We start from the raw sequence: 21,980 nt of genomic DNA, 5'->3' as shown, positions 1-21,980 counted from the left end.
ATACAAAAATATAGGCAAGGAATCTTATACTTTGCCATTACTAACTGTGTGGCAATTGAATTACATGCTTATCGTTGGCTGGCGCTTGAAGAATTGGTTTTTTTATTAAGATAATTGTTACATTTTGTACTGGTATAAGTCTGCCTTTAAAATTATTCAATTCAGGAAACTTTTCGAAGTTGTTACGGTTTTTCTATTTCATAAAAAAGGGTTTTTCAAAGGCTTATCATAGTGATTTGGAAAAGGAAAATTTTAAGATTGTTCTGGCTGTTGCGGCCTCTTAGGATATATATTCTTCTGCCTCTTTCCTGATTTTGTAGTCCTCTTCACGTTTGACACTGTATGTAGATAAAAGGGAGCGATATTAAGTTAGGTTCATTCAAGGTTTCAATACAAAAGTAAACTGCAATTGCTAATATCGAATCGAATTGGACTAAAGATTGAATTAGCAACTATGTTCATAATAACTGGTGCTGGCGTGTTTTTATCATCATAATTATTTAGTTTCGCTCTCCTTTAAACGCATTTGTAATTGAATAAGAGTGTAAGGCTATATTAGGGCATGTCAATTTCTACTTCTAGTTTGAATGGTTTCTTAACTTCGTTTGCTTAATACAGGCTTTGATTATGCTTGATGCAATTGAAAAAAGATACGAATTACTTTACTAATTTCAAATTGAACAAATCTATAATGTGAACAAGAAACATCTGGTTGCCAGCTTGTATTCAGAATGGTACCGCATATTTGTAGTTTGCCTAATAAAGGTCAAGTTTGAAAAGTTCCTCTTTTTCAACTTGTTTTTTTTTTTTTTAATTATTTAGTTTAAGGTTGTAGTTTCTATCTATTGTCTAGTTGTAAAAGTAATAAACATATTAACTTACCCTTCACTATCAGCCATCTCATAAGCACCAACGTACTTGGGCAGCGACATGCCAATTTTTTCGAGTCTTGATGAAAACACCACGGCGGCATTGCGATCCTCTGGCAGCTGCTCCTTACAGAAGTAAATCTAGAAATATGTATTTGAGAAAATTTGGCGTAGAATTTACTGCAGAATTGAATATACATGGTTTTAGTTTTTAATGCTTTAGAAATATTTGTTACTGAAATTTTAATTGGAAAATCTTTTAGTCCCATGTTATGATGTTTTCAGTTCAACTGAGGTTTTCAGATTTTGGTAATTTTTTTAAGGTAGGCAGTAGGAATTTATTCACCACTAAGTTTAAGCAGTGGCCTATAAATGTTTTGATTTAAAGTATTGCTACAGGAGGTATATCTACTTGATGCACTTTGACATTTTATTTTGTTTAACAGATTTTTTATTTGTTTTGGTCATTCAATGGTAGATTGAATCGTGAATTAGAGATAACACACAAGATGTTTAAACCTATAACAGACTTGTCTATATCAGAATAAGCGAACTGCCAATAGCTTGGAATTACGTTTCATGTAAAAGTTTCAAGTTGCTGTTTGACTTTTGAATTATTTGACGGTGCTATGAAAGTTTACACATAATCAAATTGATGCTGTGAGATTTTATCAACTGTTGTTATCATCAGATCTTTGCTGGTCATGTTGTCAATGCCGTGGCACCTGAAGACCTTTTTTTTCACTTATCTTTAGAAACTTAGGACAGGGCCTGGAGAAAACAGGATGGCATGAAATATTTCATTCATTCCTTCTGGAACCATAGATGGACTGCTCATCAGATTTTCATTTTACGGTATTTATGATATATGTCTTCTCATTGAGTGAACCTGTTGGAGAGAGAAAATTGAAAAAGGATTAATATACTTATTATACTGCCCCTTTCAATAACATGCAAACTCTGAAGTTTTGGTCCAACAGCTGTACCTAAGATTGCCATTTTGGCTGTTATAACTAGTAATAATAATTATTATAAAAATTACTATTATTGCGAAACCCTTCTATTTGAAAAATGGAACAAATAAAGTGGATCAAAATCTAGCGATCAAAGTCTACACAATTGGCGCTTTGAACTTGTTGAAGAAAGTAATGCACTTTTTCTTGAGAAGTCTGCTAACATAATCTATACTAAGATAAATGATGTTAGTAAGGCAAAGCTGCAGATTGAGCAGTTTGCATGTTATATAAAAGCTTATTTCTACCTGTAATACTTACACAATTGCAATAAAAAAGTGTTTACAAGCGAATGTGCTATCTCAATTGCTCTTGAGGAAATTTTTGGTTGGAGAGTTCATGCTGATTCCCCATTTAGTTCATCGACATTGTCAGGGATCTTCTTTAATTTGAATTTAAAAGAATTAATACAACCTGAAGAATAAAAAATGTTGTAAACATGATTGGAAACACGCTTAGATGTAATTTTCGGATGAATTTTGGTTATACCTGTGTTAAAACTGTGTTTGATAATTGTTTTTCAGTTACATCATTGATACAGGTTACCGTTACCAGGTTGCTTTCCAAGGTGTTCTGTCATATACAAAAGACCAAAAGAAACCCATATAAATGTAAGGACATATATGATATAAAAATTGTCTTGTATATTTCTTAAACCAGTTTAAACTTATTCATATATGTATTATCATCACAGTTTCTGAGCATACGAATTTACAGTGACTTGCAGGATAATTGCCTTTGCTTTTAATTATGTGATGGTAAGACTCTTGTAGTATATACTTCTCATGATTTTTTAAAATTTCAGTTAGTTGAGCATGTCTCTCGTAGCACTGATTTTGTAAGCACAGATGGGAAGATTGTTTTATTATTGGTGCTAAGGGGATATCTTGGTTAAGAATCCACTAATTACCCTTACCGGGTTTCAAACCTAAGTTTGTTATTTGGACAAGATGTTCTTCTCAGTAGAGATGAGTACATTTCTTCAAGAAAAAATTGTTTTGAATTTTTTACTGGGTAAATACGTTGAAAAAATAGATGCACTTTACCTTGTCATCCAAGGGTTGGAATTTTTTTCCAACAGCGGCTTAAAGGGAGCTCCCAAGCGAAGCACATGGGATTTTCCACTCGAATAAATACCTACAACATTCACAAAATAAACACAACTTAAACTCAATGATTTACAGCATTTTTAGATATATTAAGTTTAAGAACATAGTAGCTCTGCTGGGAATTTGCTGTAAGTGTGCATCTTCTGACATAATGTTTTCATAAAAGTGTAATTTTAAAATATACTTGTTTGGAAGATGAATGTTCATTTACATCATGAGTTGGCTCTTCGCATCATATTTTCTGCAGTGTGGAGCGACTGTATTGAATACAAAAATAAATGTTCGGTTGTAATAAGTTGCATGGAAAATCAATTTGAGATGTTGCCATTGTTCACACGTTGTATTTTGCAACTCCCTGTTAGGTGCAACATTAAGTTGAACCAAAAACTAAGTAATGTGTTCAAGGAATTCTCACTAAAATGACTTCCTCTGAAGTTATCTCTAAGCAGTGCATCGTGGGGATTTTTCTCACACACTTCGAACTCCCATTTATTATGGATTGCTTTAAATTCATCAATAGCCTCGTCAGTTAACTTAAATGCAGTTTGCACAACAGACACCTCTTTCTTTTTTGCTATCTTCTATCTCGAAGGTACTCTCCCAGTGAATGTATAAGTTACCTAGGAAGTTCACTGATAGCATATTTAATATGTTGGTTAATAACATATTAGGAATTTATTTTTCTAAGTAATCAAGTGATAATAATAGACATTAGAATGCTTGGTGAATTTTTAGTTGCCTAGAAGCAGATGCATCCATGCTTCATAGCGAACCTATACAATACCAGATATTATTTTTAAATCCAATCAAAAGCTTTAACGTTGTTTTTAAATATGGTTATCTTTTGCAATTTCTTAAGTTTTTCATATTTTTATTGAACATGTTTCTGATGTTGAAATATTTATGGGCAAAAGTTTCCAATAAAGGTTTTCAAATGGGCATGTGCTAGACTGCAATAAATGATAAATTTTATAATTATATTATTGTTATACGATTTAAGTAATAGTTCCTAACTTTCATGTATAAATTAAGAAAAATAACAACTTCTATGTTACCTTTGAAGTGACTGATGCCCTACTACGCTACGATGTGATCCGGAGTGAGTAACGAGGTCATGCTGAAAAAAAAATCTAACAAAACTTGTTGCAATCAAAACATGCCCGCCTTACCTCTTCTTTGATGATATGTAGAGCTTATAGATATCAAGTTTTTCTTCAACTGATCAATACGACACATCAGGGTTTTCCCAACAGCGAACAAACCCATCTTACACAGGTTAGTATCGTAACATTTAAATATTTCTTTACATATCTTCTCAGTGATGCACAGCATCCAAAAATGAGAATATCTTGAGCTGCCATAATTTTTAAATGTATAAATGTATTCCAAATCCCTTTTAGTCTTTCTATCTAACTTGAGACAATATTAATTCCTATACTACACTATACCATAGAGTACAGTACCATACTATGCTATACTATACTATCCTATACACTACTGTATAGTAAGTAGATGCATGTGTAATAATTTCACTTATTTTGCCATGAAAACTATTATAAGATATCATATTCTCGAGTTTGGAAGCGATTAGAACACTTATTTTCTTTTCAGTTTAAGATTAATGCAAGGGCTATGCTCTGTCACCCGTTCATGACTGTCTTTTTTAATAGGATGACAATCTGCCTTGACTAGCTTCTACTTCCATTACTCAGAAATTTTATCGTACCTGTGGTTATGTCCTTGCTTTGGATTCTTCTTGCCGCTGTAGCTTAGCTTGCTGTCATGATCATCTTCTCATGAAGCACTCCAGTACTGCTCTACTGATATCCCAGTGTTCGAAATTCAGCCACGAATCACTGGCGACCCTGCGGTTGCTTGTGTCCTTCCAAAGATCAGCTGATGTCGAAGTAAAACTAGGTCTTGGGAGAAAAAAATCCCTGGAAAACTTTCAAAACATTGCATCTTTTAAAAATATGCATTAAAAATCATAAATACATAAATCATACAAAAACATTACATTTATTAACCTTTTTTTATTTATCAATTTATTTACATTTTTATTCATCTTCCTACTTATTCATCATTTCTTTATCCCCTGAGGGATTTAGTTGAGAAATGATAGCTGTCATTAGTTATCAAGATTTATTTTATTACTTTATTTCGACTTTTTATTTATCAAAATTTTAGTGTATTTTAAGTTATTAAGTATACTTTTTTAAGTTATCATTTAGAAAAGGCTCTCAACGACAGTATTTGTAGGACACTTCGTTGGGCCTATGTGACTGGACTGACTGTACTGAGCTTCACTGAATCTGACTCGACTAGGGCCTTTTTCTGAATAGAGCTTTATTTTAATGGATGACACCGCACTGCCCTTGGTTGTACTTCACTAGTCTCAGCTGGAATGCATTGCGGTCGACATTGTGCACCAGATTGAAATACAATGCAATATACCTCAGTTAACGGGACTGGACTGGACTGGACAGCACTACACTGCATTGTTGTAGTTGGCTTATATTGAATTGGATAGTTCCGGATGGAAATACACTGCAATGTACTTGCATGGATGAGACTTGACTTGAGTAGATGGGACTGGACTGGAGTGAGCGGGACAGGACTGCACTGGACCAGACAGCGATACACTTCACTGCACTGGATTGCTATAGACTGTGCTTGACTTCACCAGACTGCATTACACTGCACTGTCTTGGATTGAACCAGAAATCACCATACAGGATAGCTTGCATAGCATTAGACTTGACTCTGTTGGGCTGTTCTGGGTTGCGTAGAATGGAATGGAGTTGATGGTGCTACACTTGACTTGACTGCAAAAGACTGCTAACAAAGACTGATAATATACTTAGGATTTAGAAAAGACCGACTAAATCATAGTTTTTCTGAAGCTAGTGCCAGTCGCATATATTTAAGACAATTTTTGTCTCGAGGATATGAAATGCAACAATGGAAATCATATAAGTTGTCCCTGAATTGTCCCCTGACTTAATACTTACACATAATCGTCATGTGTTACCAGTCCCATGGGTTGCTGATTGGATAACTGGGCGTTGTTTAAAAGCATTTCAAACTGATGGTTTTTCTCCTCTGATAAAAAAAAACTTTCAGAATACAAGAAAGGATATAAATATTAAACATGTCACCTTGGAAATTATTAAAATAGTCGGGAGGCCAACTCACAAATTCTGTAAACAGAAAATTTCAGATAGTCCAGAACCGAGAATAATTCTTAGAAATGTTTCTACGTTACCTTTGAGGTATCTGATGCTCTACCTCTTCACGAAGTGATCGGGAGTTACGAGGTCCTTTTGAAAAAAAAATAAAAAAATCTAACAAAACTGGTTGCATTCAAAACATGCCGGCCGTACCTCTTTTTAGATGATCTGTAGAGCTTACGGATATTAAGTTTTTCTCCAGCTGCTCCATAAAACGCATCAGGGTTTTCCTATTAGCGAACCAACCGATTTTACTCAGGTTAGTAACATAATATTACAATATTTCTTTACGTACCTACTCACTGATGCACACTTCCCGAAAACCGCCTTATCTTTAGCTGCAAGAATTTTTAAATGTTTTAAGCTCCCAAATCCCTTTTTTATTCTTTCTGTCTAACTTAAGACAACATTAACTACTATACTATAGTGTACAGTACCAAACTATGCTATACTATACTACACCCTCCTGTATAGTACTTTGATGCACTTGTAATGATATCACTTTTTTTGCCATGAAAACTATTATAAGATGTCACATTCGCGCATTTGAAGGTGATAAGAGCACTTGTTCTCTTTTCAAGTGAATACTTATTAAAGGGCTATGCTCTATCACCCGTTCATGAGTGATTTTTTAGAGGAAGAAAATCTGCTTTGACTAGTTTTTCCATTACTCAGAAATTTTATCGTACCTGTGGTTATGTCCTAGCTTTGGATTCTTCTCGCAGCTGTAGCTTAGATTGTTCTTAAGATCATCTTCTAATGAAGCACTCCACTATTGCTCTACTGATATCCCAGCGTTACAAATTCAGCCACAATTCGCTGGAGACCCTTTGATTGCTTGTGTCCAAAGATCAGCCGATTTCTCAGTGAAATTTGGGCTTAGGAGAAAAAATACCTGGAAAACGTTTAAAACGTTCCATTTCGTTTTAATATTCTGCATTAAAAAAATCATAAATACATATAATAATGTTATATTTATTATTTTTTATTGGTTTATCAAATTATTTACCTATTTTTTCATCTTCCTACTTATTCTTCATTTCTTTATCCTCCTAGGAACTTAGTTGAGAAATGATCACGGTTATTGGTAATTAAGATTTCATTACTTTATTTTAATTTTTTATTTATCAATTTTTTAGTGTAGTTTAAGTTATTAGGTATAGTTTTATGAAGCTATAATTTAGAAAAAGCTCACCATGACAGCATTTGTAGACACTTCATCAGACTGCTGTGACTGGACCAGACTGCGCTGACTGGGACCTGAATGTGGCCTTTTCTGAATGGCACTTTACTCTAATGGACAGCACCGCACTGCTTTAGGGTTGTACTTCACTTGACGTAGCCGGAGTGCATTACGCTTTACATTGCGCTCCAGATTGAAATACACTGGACTGTACTTCAGTGGGTGGGACTGGACTGGGCTGGACTGGGCTGGACAGGACAGCACTTCACGGAACTGGATTGTTGCAGTCGTCTTTTATGGACTTGGGGTGTACAGTACCAAACTATGTGTACAGTACCAAACTATGCTATGCTACATTATACTATACTATACCCTATTGTATAGTACATAGAGTCACGTGTAATAATTTCACTTATTTTGCCATAAAAACTATTATACGACATTCCCGAGTTTGAAAGCAATAAGAACACTTGTACTCTTTTCAACTTAAGACTAAATTAAGGGCTATGCTCTATCACCCCTTCAGGGGTGCTTTTTTTTAGAGGAAGACGATCTGCTTTGACTAGCTTTTACTATCATTACTCAGAAATTTCATTGTACCTGTGCTTGTATCCTAGTTTTAGATTCTTCTTGTAGCTGTAGCTTAGCTTGTAGTTATGATCATCTTCTCATGAATCACTCCAATGCTGCTCTACTTATATCCCAGTGTTAGAAATTCAGCCACGAATCACTGGGTACCCTTTGGTTGGTTGTGTCCTTTGAAAGATCACCTGATGTCTCGGTAAAACTACTGAAGTGAGCGAGGCAAGACTGGACTGGACCAGACACCACTGCAATTCAGTGCACTGGATTGCTATAGACTGCCTAATTTCACCAAACTGCATTATACCGCACTGTCTTAATTGAACTGGAAATCACCATACAGGATAGTTTGCATTGCATTGGACTTAACTTGGAAAGACTATTCTGGATTGCCTAGATTGCAATGGAGTTAATGGTACTACATTTGATTTGAACGCAAAAGACTGCTAATAAAGATTGATAATATACTAAGGGCTAAGAAAAGATCAACTAAATCATATTTTTGTAAGCTAATGCTAATCACACATATTTAAGACAATTTGTGTTTTCGGTATATGAAATGCAATGATAGTAATAATGTGAGTTGTCCTTGAATTATCACCTGACTTAATAATTACACTTGGGACAACCGGGCCTTGATTAAAAGCACCACCCATTGATAGTTTTCCTCCTCTGAAAAAAAAGGATTGAAATATTAAACATGTCACCTTGTAAATTATTAAACATTGACATCAAAGTAATGAGTCGCGAAGCCGCCTCACAAATTCTCTAAACAGAAATTTTCTGAACCGAGAACAATTCTTACAAATGTTTCTATGTTACCTTCGAGGTACTGATACCCTACTTCGTTATGTTGAGATCTGGAGTGAGTGAGAAAAAAGTGAGTGAGTAAAAAGGAAGAAAGAAATCTGACAAAACTTATCGCAATCAAAACATACCGGCCTTACCTCTTTTTAGATGATCTGTAGAGCTAATGGATATTCAGTCTTTCTCCAACTGCTCGATGCAACGCATAAGGGTTTTCCTATCAGCGAACCAAACCATCTAACTCAGGTTAGAATCATAACATTATAATATTTCTTTGCATACCTACTCAGTGATGCACTGCTCCCGAAAATGGACTTATCTTGAGCTGCACTAATATCTTTTTTTTATTCTTTCTATTATACTTGAGACCACATTAGTTCCTATACTATACTATGGTGAACAGTGCCAAAACTATGCCATACTATTTTGTATTGTAGTATATCTTACTGTATGATATTCAATGCATGTATAATAATTTTTACTTACACTGCCATAAAACTATTATAAGATACTATATTTTCGAGTTTGGAAGCGATAAGAACACTTTTTCTCTTTTCAATTTAAGTCTAATGTAAGGGCTATGCTCAATCACGAAAGGCAGTTTACTCTAATGGACGGCATTGCACTTCCCTTGGTTGAACTTCACTTTACTCAGCAGGACTGCATAGTGCTTGACATTGCGCTCCAGATCGAAATACACTGCACTGTACTTCAGTGGGCGGGACTGCCTGGACTGGACTGGACAGCGCTGCACCTCACTGTACTGGAGTGTTGCAGTTGGCTTTCATGGAGTTGGGCTGTTCCAGATGGAAATACACTGCAATCTACTTGCATGGATGGGACTTTACTTGAGTGGACTGCAGTGAGCGGGACAAGACTGGACTAGACCAGACAGCACTGCACTGGATTGCTATAGACTGTGCTTAACTTCACCAGAGTGCATTACGCTGCACTGTTTTGGATTGAACTGGAAATAACCATACAGGATAGTTTGCATCGCATTGGACTTAACTTAGAAGGACTATTCTGGATTGTCTAAATTGCAATAGAGTTCATGGTACTACACTTGACATGAATGCAAAAGACTGCTGATAAAGGCTGATAGTATACTAAGGATTGAGAAAACATCAACTAAATCATTTTTTTAAGTTAGTGCTAGTCGCACATATTTAAGACAATTTGCGTTTCCAGCATATGAAATGCAACAACAGAAATCATGTAAGTTGCCTTGAATTGTCCCCGGACTTAATACTAACACTTACTCGTCATCTGTGGCCAGTCCAATGGGCAGCTGATTGGATAACAGAGTTTTGTTTAAAAGCACTATCCGTTGATAGTTTTTTCCTCTGAAAACATAAAACTTTCAGAAAAAAAAAGGATTGAAATATTAAACATGTTACTTGTAAATGATTAAACATTGACATCAAAGCAATGAGTCGCGAAGCCACCTCAAAAATTTTGTAAACAGAAAATTTCAGATATTCCAGAGTCAAGAATAATTCTTACAAATGTTTCGATGTTACCTTTAAAGTGTCTGATGCCCTTTTCGTTATGATGTGCTCTGGAGTGAGTTACGAGGTCCTGCTGAAAAAAAACAAAACAAAACAAAACAAAAAAACAAGGAAATCGAATAAAACTTGTTGAAATCCACAATATGATCCGTAGAGCTTAGGGTATCACCTTTGTCTCCAACAGCTCGGTGCAACGCATCAGGGTTTTCCTATCAGCAAAGCAAACCATCTTACTCAGGTTAGTAACATAATATTTCGTTACATACCTACTCAGTGCTGCACAGCTCCCGAAAACGGGCGTATCTTGAGCAGCACTAATTTTAAAATGTTTTTACCTCCTAAATCCGTTTTCTATTCTTTCTATCAAACTCGAGACAACAATAACTCCTATACTCTATTATAGAGTGCAGTACCAAACTATGCTATACTATACTGTAGTATACCCTACTGTAAAATATATAGATGCCTGTAAAATAATTTAATTTATTTTGCCATAGAAACTATAACAAGAAGTCATATTCTTGAGATTGAATGCGATCAGAACACTCGTTCTTTCTTCAATTTAAGACTAATGTAAGGGTTAAGCTCTATCACTTAATCATAAGTGCTTTTTTTAGAGGAAGACAATCTTCTTTGACTAGCTTTTACTTCCATTACTTAGAAATTTTACCGTACCTGTGGTTATGTCCTAGCTTTGGATTCTTCTCCTAGCTGTAGCTTATCTTGTTGTTATGATTATCCTCTCATGAAGCACTCCAGTACTGCTTTACTGATATCCCAGAATGACAAATTCAGCCACAGATAACTGGCCATCCTGTGGTTGCTTGTGTCCTTGCAAATTTCAGCTGATGTCTCAGTAAAACTTGGTCTTGGGAGAAGAAAATACCTGGAAACTTTTAAAACGTTGCAATTGCTTTTAATATTCTGTATTAAAAATTTTAAATACATAAATCATACAATAATATTATATTTATCAATCTTTTATTTATTTATTAATTTATTTACATATTTTTTCATCTTCCTACTTATTTATTATTTCTTTATCTTCCTAGGAATTAAGTTGAGAAATGATCGCTGTTATTAGTTATTGAGATTTATTTCGTTTCCTCATTTCATTTTTTAATTTATCAATTTTTTTCAGGTGTATTTTAAGTTATTAGGTATACTTTTATTAAGCTATCATTTAAAAAAAATTCTCCACGACAGTATTTGTAGAAACTTCATTGGGCTGATGTGACTGGACTGAATTGGACTGGAATGAACCGGACTTTACTGAATTGGACTTGAATGTGGCCTCTTCTGAATGGCACTTCACTCTAATGGACAGCACCGCACTACCCTAAGTCGCACTTCACTTGACTCACCGGGACTGCATTGAGCTAGAAATTACGTACCAGATTGAAATACACCGCACTGTACTTTAGTGGGCGGGACTGGACTGGACTATTGCACTTGGCTTTTATGGACTTGGGATGTGCCGGATGGAAATACACTGCAATCTACTTGCGTGGATGGGACTTCACTTGAGTGGACGGGACTGGACTGTAGTGAGGGCCACAAGACTGGACTGGGTTAGACGGCACTGCACTTCACTGGACTGCACTGGATTGTTATAGACTGTGCTTGACTTCACCAGACTGCATTACACTGCACTGTCTTGGATTAAACTGGAAATCACCATACAGGATAGTTTGCATAGCACTGGACTTAACTTGAAAGGATTGTTCTGGATTGCCTAAATTGCAATGGAGTTAATGGTACTACACTTGACTTGAACGCAGAAGACTGTCAACAAAGACTGATAATATAGATTTAGCTAAGCCTAAAAGCGGAGCTCGCATTTTTTTCCCGCATGTCCCAAGGGCACAACACATTGCCCCGGCCAGGACTAGAACCCGGGTCGTCCGACTCGGAGCCCAGTGCACTGACCACTGGACTTCTGGACAAAGCCGTGGCGTTGGCGTGCCCGCGGTATAGTTGATCACGCATGTTAAAAGTAGCACTGTGTGCGGTTGTACGGTCGTACGGTCGTACATCCAAATTTTTTCGGCTTGATTGGTAATTACTATTTTGTATAATTATAGGGCTACGCTCTACGAGCTCCGCTAATATACTTCTTCTTTACTGAGACATTTAACATACCTATGGTTATTGTCTTAGCCTTGGATTCTCCTCGCTGTTGTAGCTCAGCTTGTCGTTATGGCTATATTTTCATGAAGCACTCCAGTCCTGTTTTACTGATATCCTAGCTTTACATTCAATTGTTTACTATACTATACTATTTAGTACTTTTCTGCTTCGACTAGCCAGAAATTAAATGTACCTGTGGCTATGTCCTACTAGTTTTGGATTCTTCTCGCTGTTATAGCTCAGCTTGTGGTTGTGGCTATCTTTTTTTGAAGCACCCCAGTCCTGCTCTGATCCGAACTTAGCAACGAGGTCATGCTGAAAAGAAAAAATCTTACAAAAGTTGTTGCAATCAAAACATGCCGGCCTTACCTCTTTCTGATGACCTGTAGTGCTGATCAACCATAACTTTTTCCTTCAACTGCTCTATGCAACGCATCAGGATTTTCCTATCAGCCAACGAACCCATCTTATAAAGGTTGTTATCACAGTGTTATAACTTTTTACCTTCCTTCTCAGTGATGGAAAGCCGCTAAAAATGAGCTAATCTTGAGCTGAAGAAGGTTAAAATGTCTCAAGCTCTTTAATCGAAAAAAAGGGCGCGCTCTTCTTTTATGTAAATTCTGGCAAACTCAAGACAACCTCAACTCTTACGCTAGACTAAACTAGGCTATACTTTCTTTACTGAGACATTTAACATACCTATGGTTATTGTTCTAACCTTGGATTCTCCTCGCTGTTGCAGCTCAGCTTGTCGTTATGGCTATATTTTCATGAAGCACTCCAGTCCTGTTTTACTGATATCCTAGCTTTACATTCAATTGTTTACTATACTATAATATGTAGTACTTTTCTACTTCGACTAGCCTTTAATCCATAACTCAGAAATTAAATGTACCTGTGACTATGTCCTACTTTTGGATTCTTCTCGCTGTTATAGCTCAGCTTGGGGTTGTAGTTATCTTTTTGTGAAGCACTCCAGTCCTGCTCTGATCCGAACTGAGCAACGAGGTCATGCTGAAAAGAAAAAAAATCTAACAAAAGTTGTTGCAAGCAAAACATGCCGGCCTTACCTCTTTCAGATGACCTGTAGTGCTGATCGACCAAAACTTTTTCCTTCAACTGCTCTATGTAACGCATCAGAGTTTCCTATCAGCCAACGAACCCATGTTACACAGGTTGGTATCACATTGTTATAATTCTTCACTTACCTTCTCAGTGATGCTAAGCCGCTGAAAATGAGCTTATCTTGAGCTGCAGAAAGTTAAAATGTCTGAAGCTCTTAAATCGAAAAAAAGGCGCGCTCTTTTCTTAAACAAGTTCTCGCAAACTCGAAACAACCTTAACTCCTACACTAGACTAAGTTATACTATACTTCAGTCATGAATCACTAGACATTTAACATACCTGTGGTTTTGTCCTAGCTTTGGATTCTCCTCTGTTGTAGTTCAGCTTGTTGTTATGGCTCTCTTTTCGTGAAGCACTCCAGTCCTGTTCTACTGATGTCCCAGCTTGAAATTCAATACTATTAATATTAAACTATGTGGTACTTTTGTAAGAGGACGACAATCTGCTTCGACTAGCCTCTATTCCATTACTGAATAATTTAACGAACCTGCGATTATGTCCTAGCCTTGGATTGTCCTAGCTGTTGTAGCTCAGCTTGTTGTTATTGTAATCTTTTCCTGATACACTCCAGTCCTGCTCTACTGATATACCAGCTTTAAATTCAATTCTTTACTATACTATATTATGTAGTACTTTTCTAAGAGGAAGACAATCTGCTTCGACTAGCCTTTAATCCATTAGTCAGAAATTTAAGGTACCTGTGGTTATGTCCTAGCTTTGGATTCTCCTCGCTGTTGTATCTCAGCTCGTGGTCATGGTTATTTTCTTAAGAAGGACTCCAGTCCTGCTCTTATCCGAACTGAGCCACGAGGTCCTACTAAAAAGAAAAAATCTAACAAAACTTGTTGCTATCAAAACATGGCGGCCTTACCTCTTTCAGATGACCTGTAGTGCTGATCAACCACAACTTTTTTTACCAACTGCTCTATGCAACGCCTTAAGGTTTTCCTATCAGCCAACGCACACATCTTGCACAAGTTGGTATCACATTGTTATAATTCTTTACTTACCTTCTTAGTGATGGAAAGCCGCTGAAAACAAGCTTATCTTGAGCTGCAGAAAGTTAGAATGTCTCGAGATCTTAAATCGAAAAAAAGGCCTGCTCCTCTTTCATATTAATTTTGGCAAACTCGAGACAACCTTAACTCCTACACTAGACTAGACTATACTATACTATACTTCCTTTACTGAGACATTTAACATACCTGTGGTTATGTCCTAGTCTTTGATTCTCCTTGCTGTTGTAGCTCAGCTTGTTGTTATGGCTATCTTTTCACGAAGCACTCGAGTCCTGTTTTACTAATCTCCCAGCGTTCGATTCAATACCTTACTTAAGTAAGGTATTGAATCGAACGAGAGAAAGAGAAAGACAATCCGCTTTGACTAGCCTTTAATCCATTACCAAGAAATGTAACGTACCTGTGCATATGTCCAAGCTTTGGATTCTTCTTGCAACTGTTGCTTAGCTTGTTGTTATGATTATCCATTCCAGTCCTGCTCTACTGATATCTCAGTGTGGCAAATTCAGCCATGAATCACTAGCGACCTTGTGATGTCTTTCCAAAGGTCAGCTGGCGTATTGGTAAAACTAAGTCTTGTGAGAAAAAATACTTGCAAACCGCTAAGACAAAATGGTGCTATATTTTAATATTCTGCAAAAACATTTTAAATACATTGACCATACGATAAAATTGTATTCAGTTAATAACGTAAGTATTTCTTAACTTATTTATAAATCAATCTATTTACATATTTATTCATCTCCCTTCCAATTCATCGTTTCTTTAGTTCTTTAAGAGTTAATCAGCGTTATGAGTTATTGAGATATAAATTTTATTTCTTTATTTTATCTTTTATTGATAATTAGTTATTCTTGTTTATTTTCAAGTTATCAGGTATGCTTTTATTAAGGTACCATTAAAAAAGACCTGTCTACGACAACGCCGTAAGTAGACGCTCTTTATTGTGTTGGTGTGACAACTGAAGGCAACACAGGACTGAAATACACTTTTATGGGCTTAAATGTGGGCTTTTCCGAATAGCACCTCACTTGACTGGACGGGCCGCAATGCACTTGTTTGTTCCTAACTTGACTGAGCAGGACTGCGTTGTGCTAGACTCAACGGCAGTTAGTTGTTCTGGACTGGACGAAACGGAAATGGGCTGAGGTGTTACGGATTGCACTGCTCTGTACTGCACTTGACTGGACTGGACTCGACTGCTGTTAACTTATATGGACCTGGGCTATCCTAGATTGAAATTTAGTAAGGTGGAAGTGAATGAATGGAATTGGACGGGAACGAATAGATTTGAACGGGACGGGAACAGACTCCACTTAAATGACTGGACCGGATTAAACTGGACTGGAGTACACGTCAGCGGAGTGGCCTTGACTGGACTGGACTGGACTGAGCCGGACAGCATTTCAGAAGACTGAACTGGACGGTCTTTGCCTGAGTTTCACTTCACCAGACTGCACTATACCGCGCTATACCGCCGGAAAGTACCATACAGGACAGTCAGTTCACTGCACCTCGCTAGACTGATGTGCACCGTACTGCAGTGCACGTTTCCAAATGAAACTGAAAAAGACTGTACTGCGCTGCACGTGAATGTACTTCATTGGACTAGACCACGCAGGAGAGCTTTGCACAGCGCTGGAAGTAAGTTAAAGGACTGTTCTGGATTGCCTAAACTGCAATGGAGTTTATGGCAATACATTAATCTGCACTTGACTTTCATGCAAAAAAATACTAATAGAGACGGATGATGTACTGATGTTCTGAGAAAAGATAAACTAAATAAACATTATTTTATCAAGCTAGTTTCAGTTTCAATCATTTAAGACAATTCGTGTTTTTGATCATACGAAATATGTAACAATGGATATCGTGTTAGTTGTCCTTGAATTGTCCCATAACTGAATACTTAATCGTCATCTGTGACCTTTCTGACGGGCTGCTGATTAGGCCTCGTTTAAAAGCACTAGTTTTTCTCCAGTGAAATGGGAAAACTGTTAAGAGAAAAAAGGTGTTTAAATATTAAACACGTCACATGGTAAGTAGTGAAAGGTTGTCATTAAACCAATTAATCAGGAAAGCACCTAAAAAGCTCTGTAAACAAAAATTTCAGATAGTCTAAAAGAAAGAATAATTCTTGCAAATGATTACATATTACCTATGAAGCATTCGATGTGCTACTTGTTTATGATCCAAAAGGGAGCCACGAGGTCATGCTGAAAAGAAAAAAAATCTAACAACTTGTTGCAATCAAAACATGCCGGCCTTACCTCTTTCAGACAACCTATAGTGCTGATTGACCATAACTTTTTCCTCCAACTCCTCTATGCTACGCATCAGAGTTTTCTTATAAGCCAACGAGCCCGCCGAAGTTCCCTCCTCTACAAGACTAAACTAACATCTAACATACCTGTAGTTATGTCCTAACTTTGAATTCTCCAGGCTGTTGTAGCTCAGCTTGTTGTTTTGGCCATTTTTTCGTGAAGTAGTCCAGTCCTGCTCTACCGATATTTCAGTTTTGAATTCAATACTTTACTATACTGTACTATGTTGCACTTTTCTAAGAGAAAGACATTCCGCTTTGACTAGCCTTTATTCCATTACTCAGAAATTTCACGTACCTGTGGTTGCCCTAGCTTTGGATTCTCCTCTCTGTTGTATCTCAGCTTGTTGCTATCTTTTTATGAAGCACTCCAGTCCTGCTCCGATCCAAAATGAGCCACGAGGTGATGCTTAAAAGAAAAAATCTGACAAAACTTGTTGCAGTAAAAACCTGCCGGCCTTACCTTTTTCAGATGACCCGTAGTGCTGATCGACCATAACTTTTTCCTCTAACTGCTTTATGCAACGCATCAGGGTTTTCCTATCAGTTAACGAACCCATGTTACACAGGTTAGTATCACATTGTTATGATTATTTACTTACATTCTAAGTGATGCAAAGTCGCTGCAATGAGCTTATCGTGAGTTGCAGACAGTTAAAATATCTCAATCTCTAAAATGGAAAAAAAAATCCCCGCTAGTCTCACATTGTTATGATTATTTACTTACCTTCTCAGTGATGGAAAACCGCGTAAAATGAGCTTATCTTGAGCTGCAGAAAGTTAGAAATGTCTGAAGCTCTTAAATCGAAAAAAAAAAAAACCCGCTCTTCTCTTATACTAATTCTGGCAAACTCGAGACAATCGTAAATCCTTTTCATGAATAACTCCAGTCCGGTTTTACTGATATCGCAGCTTAAATTCAATTCTTTACTATACTATACTATGTTGTACTTTTCTAAGAGGAAGGCAATCCGCCTCAACTAGCCTTTAATCCATTACTCAGAAATTTAACGTACCTGTGGTTCTCGTCGCTGTTGTAGCTCAACTTGTTATGGCTATCAGTGGCTATCTTCTTATGAAGCACTCCAGTCCTCCTCTTCTAGTATCTGTCCTTTACCCTTAATACTATAGTATACTATACTTTGTAGCACTTTTTGTAAGAGGAAGACAATCCGCTTCGACTATCTTTTCATCCATTACTCAAACATTTAACGTACCTCTAATTATGTTTAGCTTCGGATTCTCCTCGCAGGTGTTCCTCAGCTTTTTGTTATGATTATCCATTCCAGTCCTGCTCTACTGATATCCCAGTGTTTCAAATTAAACCATGAATCACTAGTGACCCTGTGATTGCTTGTGTCTTTTCAAAGGTCAGCTGATGTCTTGGGAAAACTGAGTATTGTGAGAAAAAATACTTGCAAACTTTTAAGATAAAGTGGTGCTATATTGCAATATTCTGCAAAAATATTGTTTATACATTGACTGTACGATAAAATTGTATTTATTTAACAAGGTAACGATTTCTTAACTTATTAATATAACAATTTATTTACATATTTATTTATCTCCCTATCAATTCATCATTTCTTTAGTTTTTTAAGAATTAATAAATGTTTTCAGTGATTGAGATATATATTTTATTTCTTTATTTTATGTTTGATTGATTATCAATTATTCTTGTTTACTTTTCAGTTATTAGGTATACTTTTATTAGGGTATTATTAAAAAAAGACCTGTGTACGACAATGCCGTAGGTAGACGCTCTTGATTGTGTTGGTGTGACAACTGAAGACAAGACTGGACTGAAATACGCTTGTATGGGCTTCAATGTGGACTTTTCCGAATGGCACTTCAATTGACTAGACGGGCCGCAATGCACTTGGTTGTTCCTAACTTGACTGAGCAGGACCGCATTGTGCTAGATTCAACGGCAGTTAGTTGTTCTGGACTGGACGGGACGGGACTGGGCAGAGCTGCTACGGATTGCACTGCTCTGCAGTGCTCTGCACTGCACTTGATTGTACTAAACTTAACTGCTGTTGACTTAAATAGACCTGGGCTATGCTGGATTGAAATGTACTTAGCTGGAAGGGAATAAATTGGAATTGGGCTGGACGGGCGCAGATTTCACTGCATGGACTGGACCGCATGTCAGTGGAGTGGACTGTACTGAGCCGGACAGCACTCCAGAAGACTGAACTGGACGGCATGCACTTCACTGGACCAACTTGTCTTACTCTGAGCTTGACCTCACCACACTGCATTACCCTGGATTGAACTGGAAAGTACCATACAGGACAGTCACTGCACCTCGCTAGACTGATCTGCACCGAACTGTATTCCACCTTTCCAAATGAAACTGACAAAGACTGTACTGCACTGTACATGAATGTACTCCACTGGACTAGACCACACAGGATAGCTTAGCACAGAACTGGAAGTAAGTTAAAAGGATTGTTCTGGATTGCCTAAACTGCAGTGGAGTAGATGGCAATACGTTGATCTACACTTGACTTACATGCAACGAGACTGCTAATAAAGACTGATAATATACTGATGTTTCGAGAAAACATCAACGAAATAAAAATTATCTTATGAAGCTAGTTTCAGCGTTAATTATTAAGACAATTCGTATTTTGAGCATATGAAATATGTAACAATGGATATCGTATTAGTTGTCCTTAATTTGTCCCATAATTGAATACTTACAGTTAATCGTCATCTGTCACCTTTCTGATGGGCTGCTGATTAGGCCTTGTTTTAAAACACTAGTTTTTCTCCACTGAAAACAGAAAACTGTTCAGAGAAAAAAAGGGTGAATTGAGAGAGAGAATTTCAGATAGTCTAGAAGAAAGAATAACTCTTAGAAATGATTACATATTACTTATGAAGCGCTCGATGTGCTATTCTTTTATATAAATTCTGGCAAACTCGAGACAACCTCAACTTTTACACTAGACTAGACTAGGCTAGACTTCCTTTCCCGAAACATTCAACATACTTGTGTTTATGTCCTAGCTTTGGATTCTCCTCGCTTTTGTAGCTCAGCTTGTTGTTATGGATATCTTTTCCTGAAGCACTCCAGTCCTGTTTTGCTGATATCCCAGCTTTAAATTCAATTTGTTACTATATTACACCATGTAGTATTTTTTCTGTTTCGACTAGCCTGTAATCCATTACTCAGAAATTTAACGTACCTGTGATTATGTCCAAGCTTTGGATTCTTTACGCTGTTTTAACTTAGCTTGTGGTTGTCGCTATCTTTTTATGAAGCACTCCAGTCTTGCTCCGATCCAAAGTGAGTCAGGAGGTGATGCTTAAAAGAAAAAAATTGACAAAACTTGTTGCCATCAAAACCTGCTCGCCTTACCTCTTTCAGATGACCTGTGGTGCTTATCGACCATAAGTCTTTTCCTAGAACTGTTTTATGCAACGCATCAGGGTTTTCCTATCAGCCAACGAACCCATGTTACACAGGTTAGTATCACATTGTTGTAATTCTTTACTTACCTTCTCAGTGAAGGAAAGCCGCGTAAAATGGGCTTATCTTGAGCTGCAGAAAGTTAAAATGTTTGAAGCTCATAAATGGAAAAACAAAAAACCCGCTCTTCTCTTATATTAATTCTGGTAAACTCGAGACGACCGCAACTCCTAGATTACACTATACTAGAGTAGACTATACTATACGTCCTTTACTGAGACATTTAACACACCTGTAGTTATGTCCTAGCCTTGGATTCTCCTCGGTATTGTTGCTCAGCTTGTTGTTACGGCTATCTTTTCATGAAGAACTCCAGTCCTGTTTTACTGATATCGCAGCATAAATTCAATTTTTTACTATACTATACTATGTTGTACTTTTCTAAGAGGAAGGCAATCCGCTTCATCTAGCCTTTAATTAATTACTCAGAATTTTAACGTTGCTGTGGTTACGTCCTAGGTTTGGATTCTCCTCGCTGTTGTAGCTCAACTTGTTGTTATGGCTATCTTGTTATGAAGCACTCCAGTCCTTCTCTACTAATATCCGTCCTTTAACTTCAGTACTATAGTATACTATACTATGTAGCACTTTTTGTAAGAGGAAGACAATCCGCTTCGAGTAGTTTTTAATCTATTACTCAAACATTTAACGTACCTGTGGTTATGTCCTAGCTTCGGATTCTCCTCGCAGGTGTTCCTCAGCTTGTTGTTATGATTATCTATTGCAGTCCTGCTCTACTAATATCCCAGTGTTTCAAATTAAACCATGAATCACTAGTGACCCTGTGATTGCTTGTGTCTTTTCAAAGGTCAGCTGATGTCTTGGGAAAACTGAGTCTTGTAAGTAAAAATACTTGCAAACTTTTAAGACAACGTGGTGCTATATTTTAGTATTCTGCAAAAATATTGTATATACATAGACCATACGATAAAATTGTATCTAATAACAACGTAACTACTTCTGAACTTATTAATATATCAATTTGTTTACATATTTTTTTCTCCCTATTAATTCATCATTTCTTTAGTTTTTCAAGAATTAATCAATGTTTTCAGTGATTGAGATATATATTTTATTTCTTTATTTTATGTTTTAATGGTTATCAATTATTCTTGTTTACTTTTCAGTTATTAGGTATACTTTTATTAAGGTATCATTAAAAAAGACCTGTGTACGACAATGCCGTAAGTAGACGCTCTTGATTGTGTTGGTGTGACAACTGAAGACAAGACTGGACTGAAATACACTTGTATGGGCTTAAATGTGGACTTTCCCGAATAGCACTTCACTTGACTGGACGGGCCGCAATGCACTTGGTTGTTCCTAACTTGACTGAGCAGAACTGCGTTGTGCTAGACTCAACGGCAGTAAGTTGTTCTGGGCGGGACGGGACGGGGCAGAGCTGCTACGGATTGCACTACTCTGCACTGCACTTGACTGGACTAGACTCGACTGCTGTTGACTTATATGGACCTGGGCTATGCTGGAGACTGAACGAAATGTACTTAGCTGGAAGGAAATGAATTGGAATTGGACCGGACGGGCGCAGATCTCACTGAATGGACTGGACCGCACGTCAGTGGAGTGGACTGGACTGG

The 21,980-nt window shown here is 37.0% G+C and overlaps 2 long non-coding RNA genes and 1 pseudogene across 2 annotated transcripts; all 3 read right to left on the bottom strand.

The window, feature by feature from the left end:
* Window positions 1-882: 882 nt before the first annotated feature.
* Window positions 883-4,257, bottom strand: LOC149040792 (uncharacterized; annotated as a pseudogene).
* Window positions 4,258-8,882: 4,625 nt separating this feature from the next.
* LOC149040791 (uncharacterized) lies at window positions 8,883-19,294 on the bottom strand. The gene is made up of 3 exons (XR_016179529.1): window positions 10,980-19,294; window positions 10,056-10,513; window positions 8,883-9,760 (listed from the first exon to the last, which is right to left on the bottom strand). It is a non-coding gene; the product is annotated as an uncharacterized LOC149040791 (long non-coding RNA).
* A 212-nt stretch (window positions 19,295-19,506) lies between these two features.
* On the bottom strand, window positions 19,507-21,385 carry LOC149040790 (uncharacterized). The gene is made up of 4 exons (XR_016179781.1): window positions 20,615-21,385; window positions 20,412-20,454; window positions 20,099-20,217; window positions 19,507-19,697 (listed from the first exon to the last, which is right to left on the bottom strand). It is a non-coding gene; the product is annotated as an uncharacterized LOC149040790 (long non-coding RNA).
* Window positions 21,386-21,980: the final 595 nt, after the last annotated feature.

Source organism: Pocillopora damicornis, chromosome 9 (assembly GCF_964200805.1).
Source record: "Pocillopora damicornis chromosome 9, jaPocDami1.2, whole genome shotgun sequence".
In the NCBI taxonomy this organism is placed as follows: Eukaryota; Metazoa; Cnidaria; class Anthozoa; order Scleractinia; family Pocilloporidae; genus Pocillopora; species Pocillopora damicornis.
The sequence above is the reverse complement of the archived record's forward strand: the minus strand, read 5'-3'. Positions and strand labels throughout refer to the sequence as shown.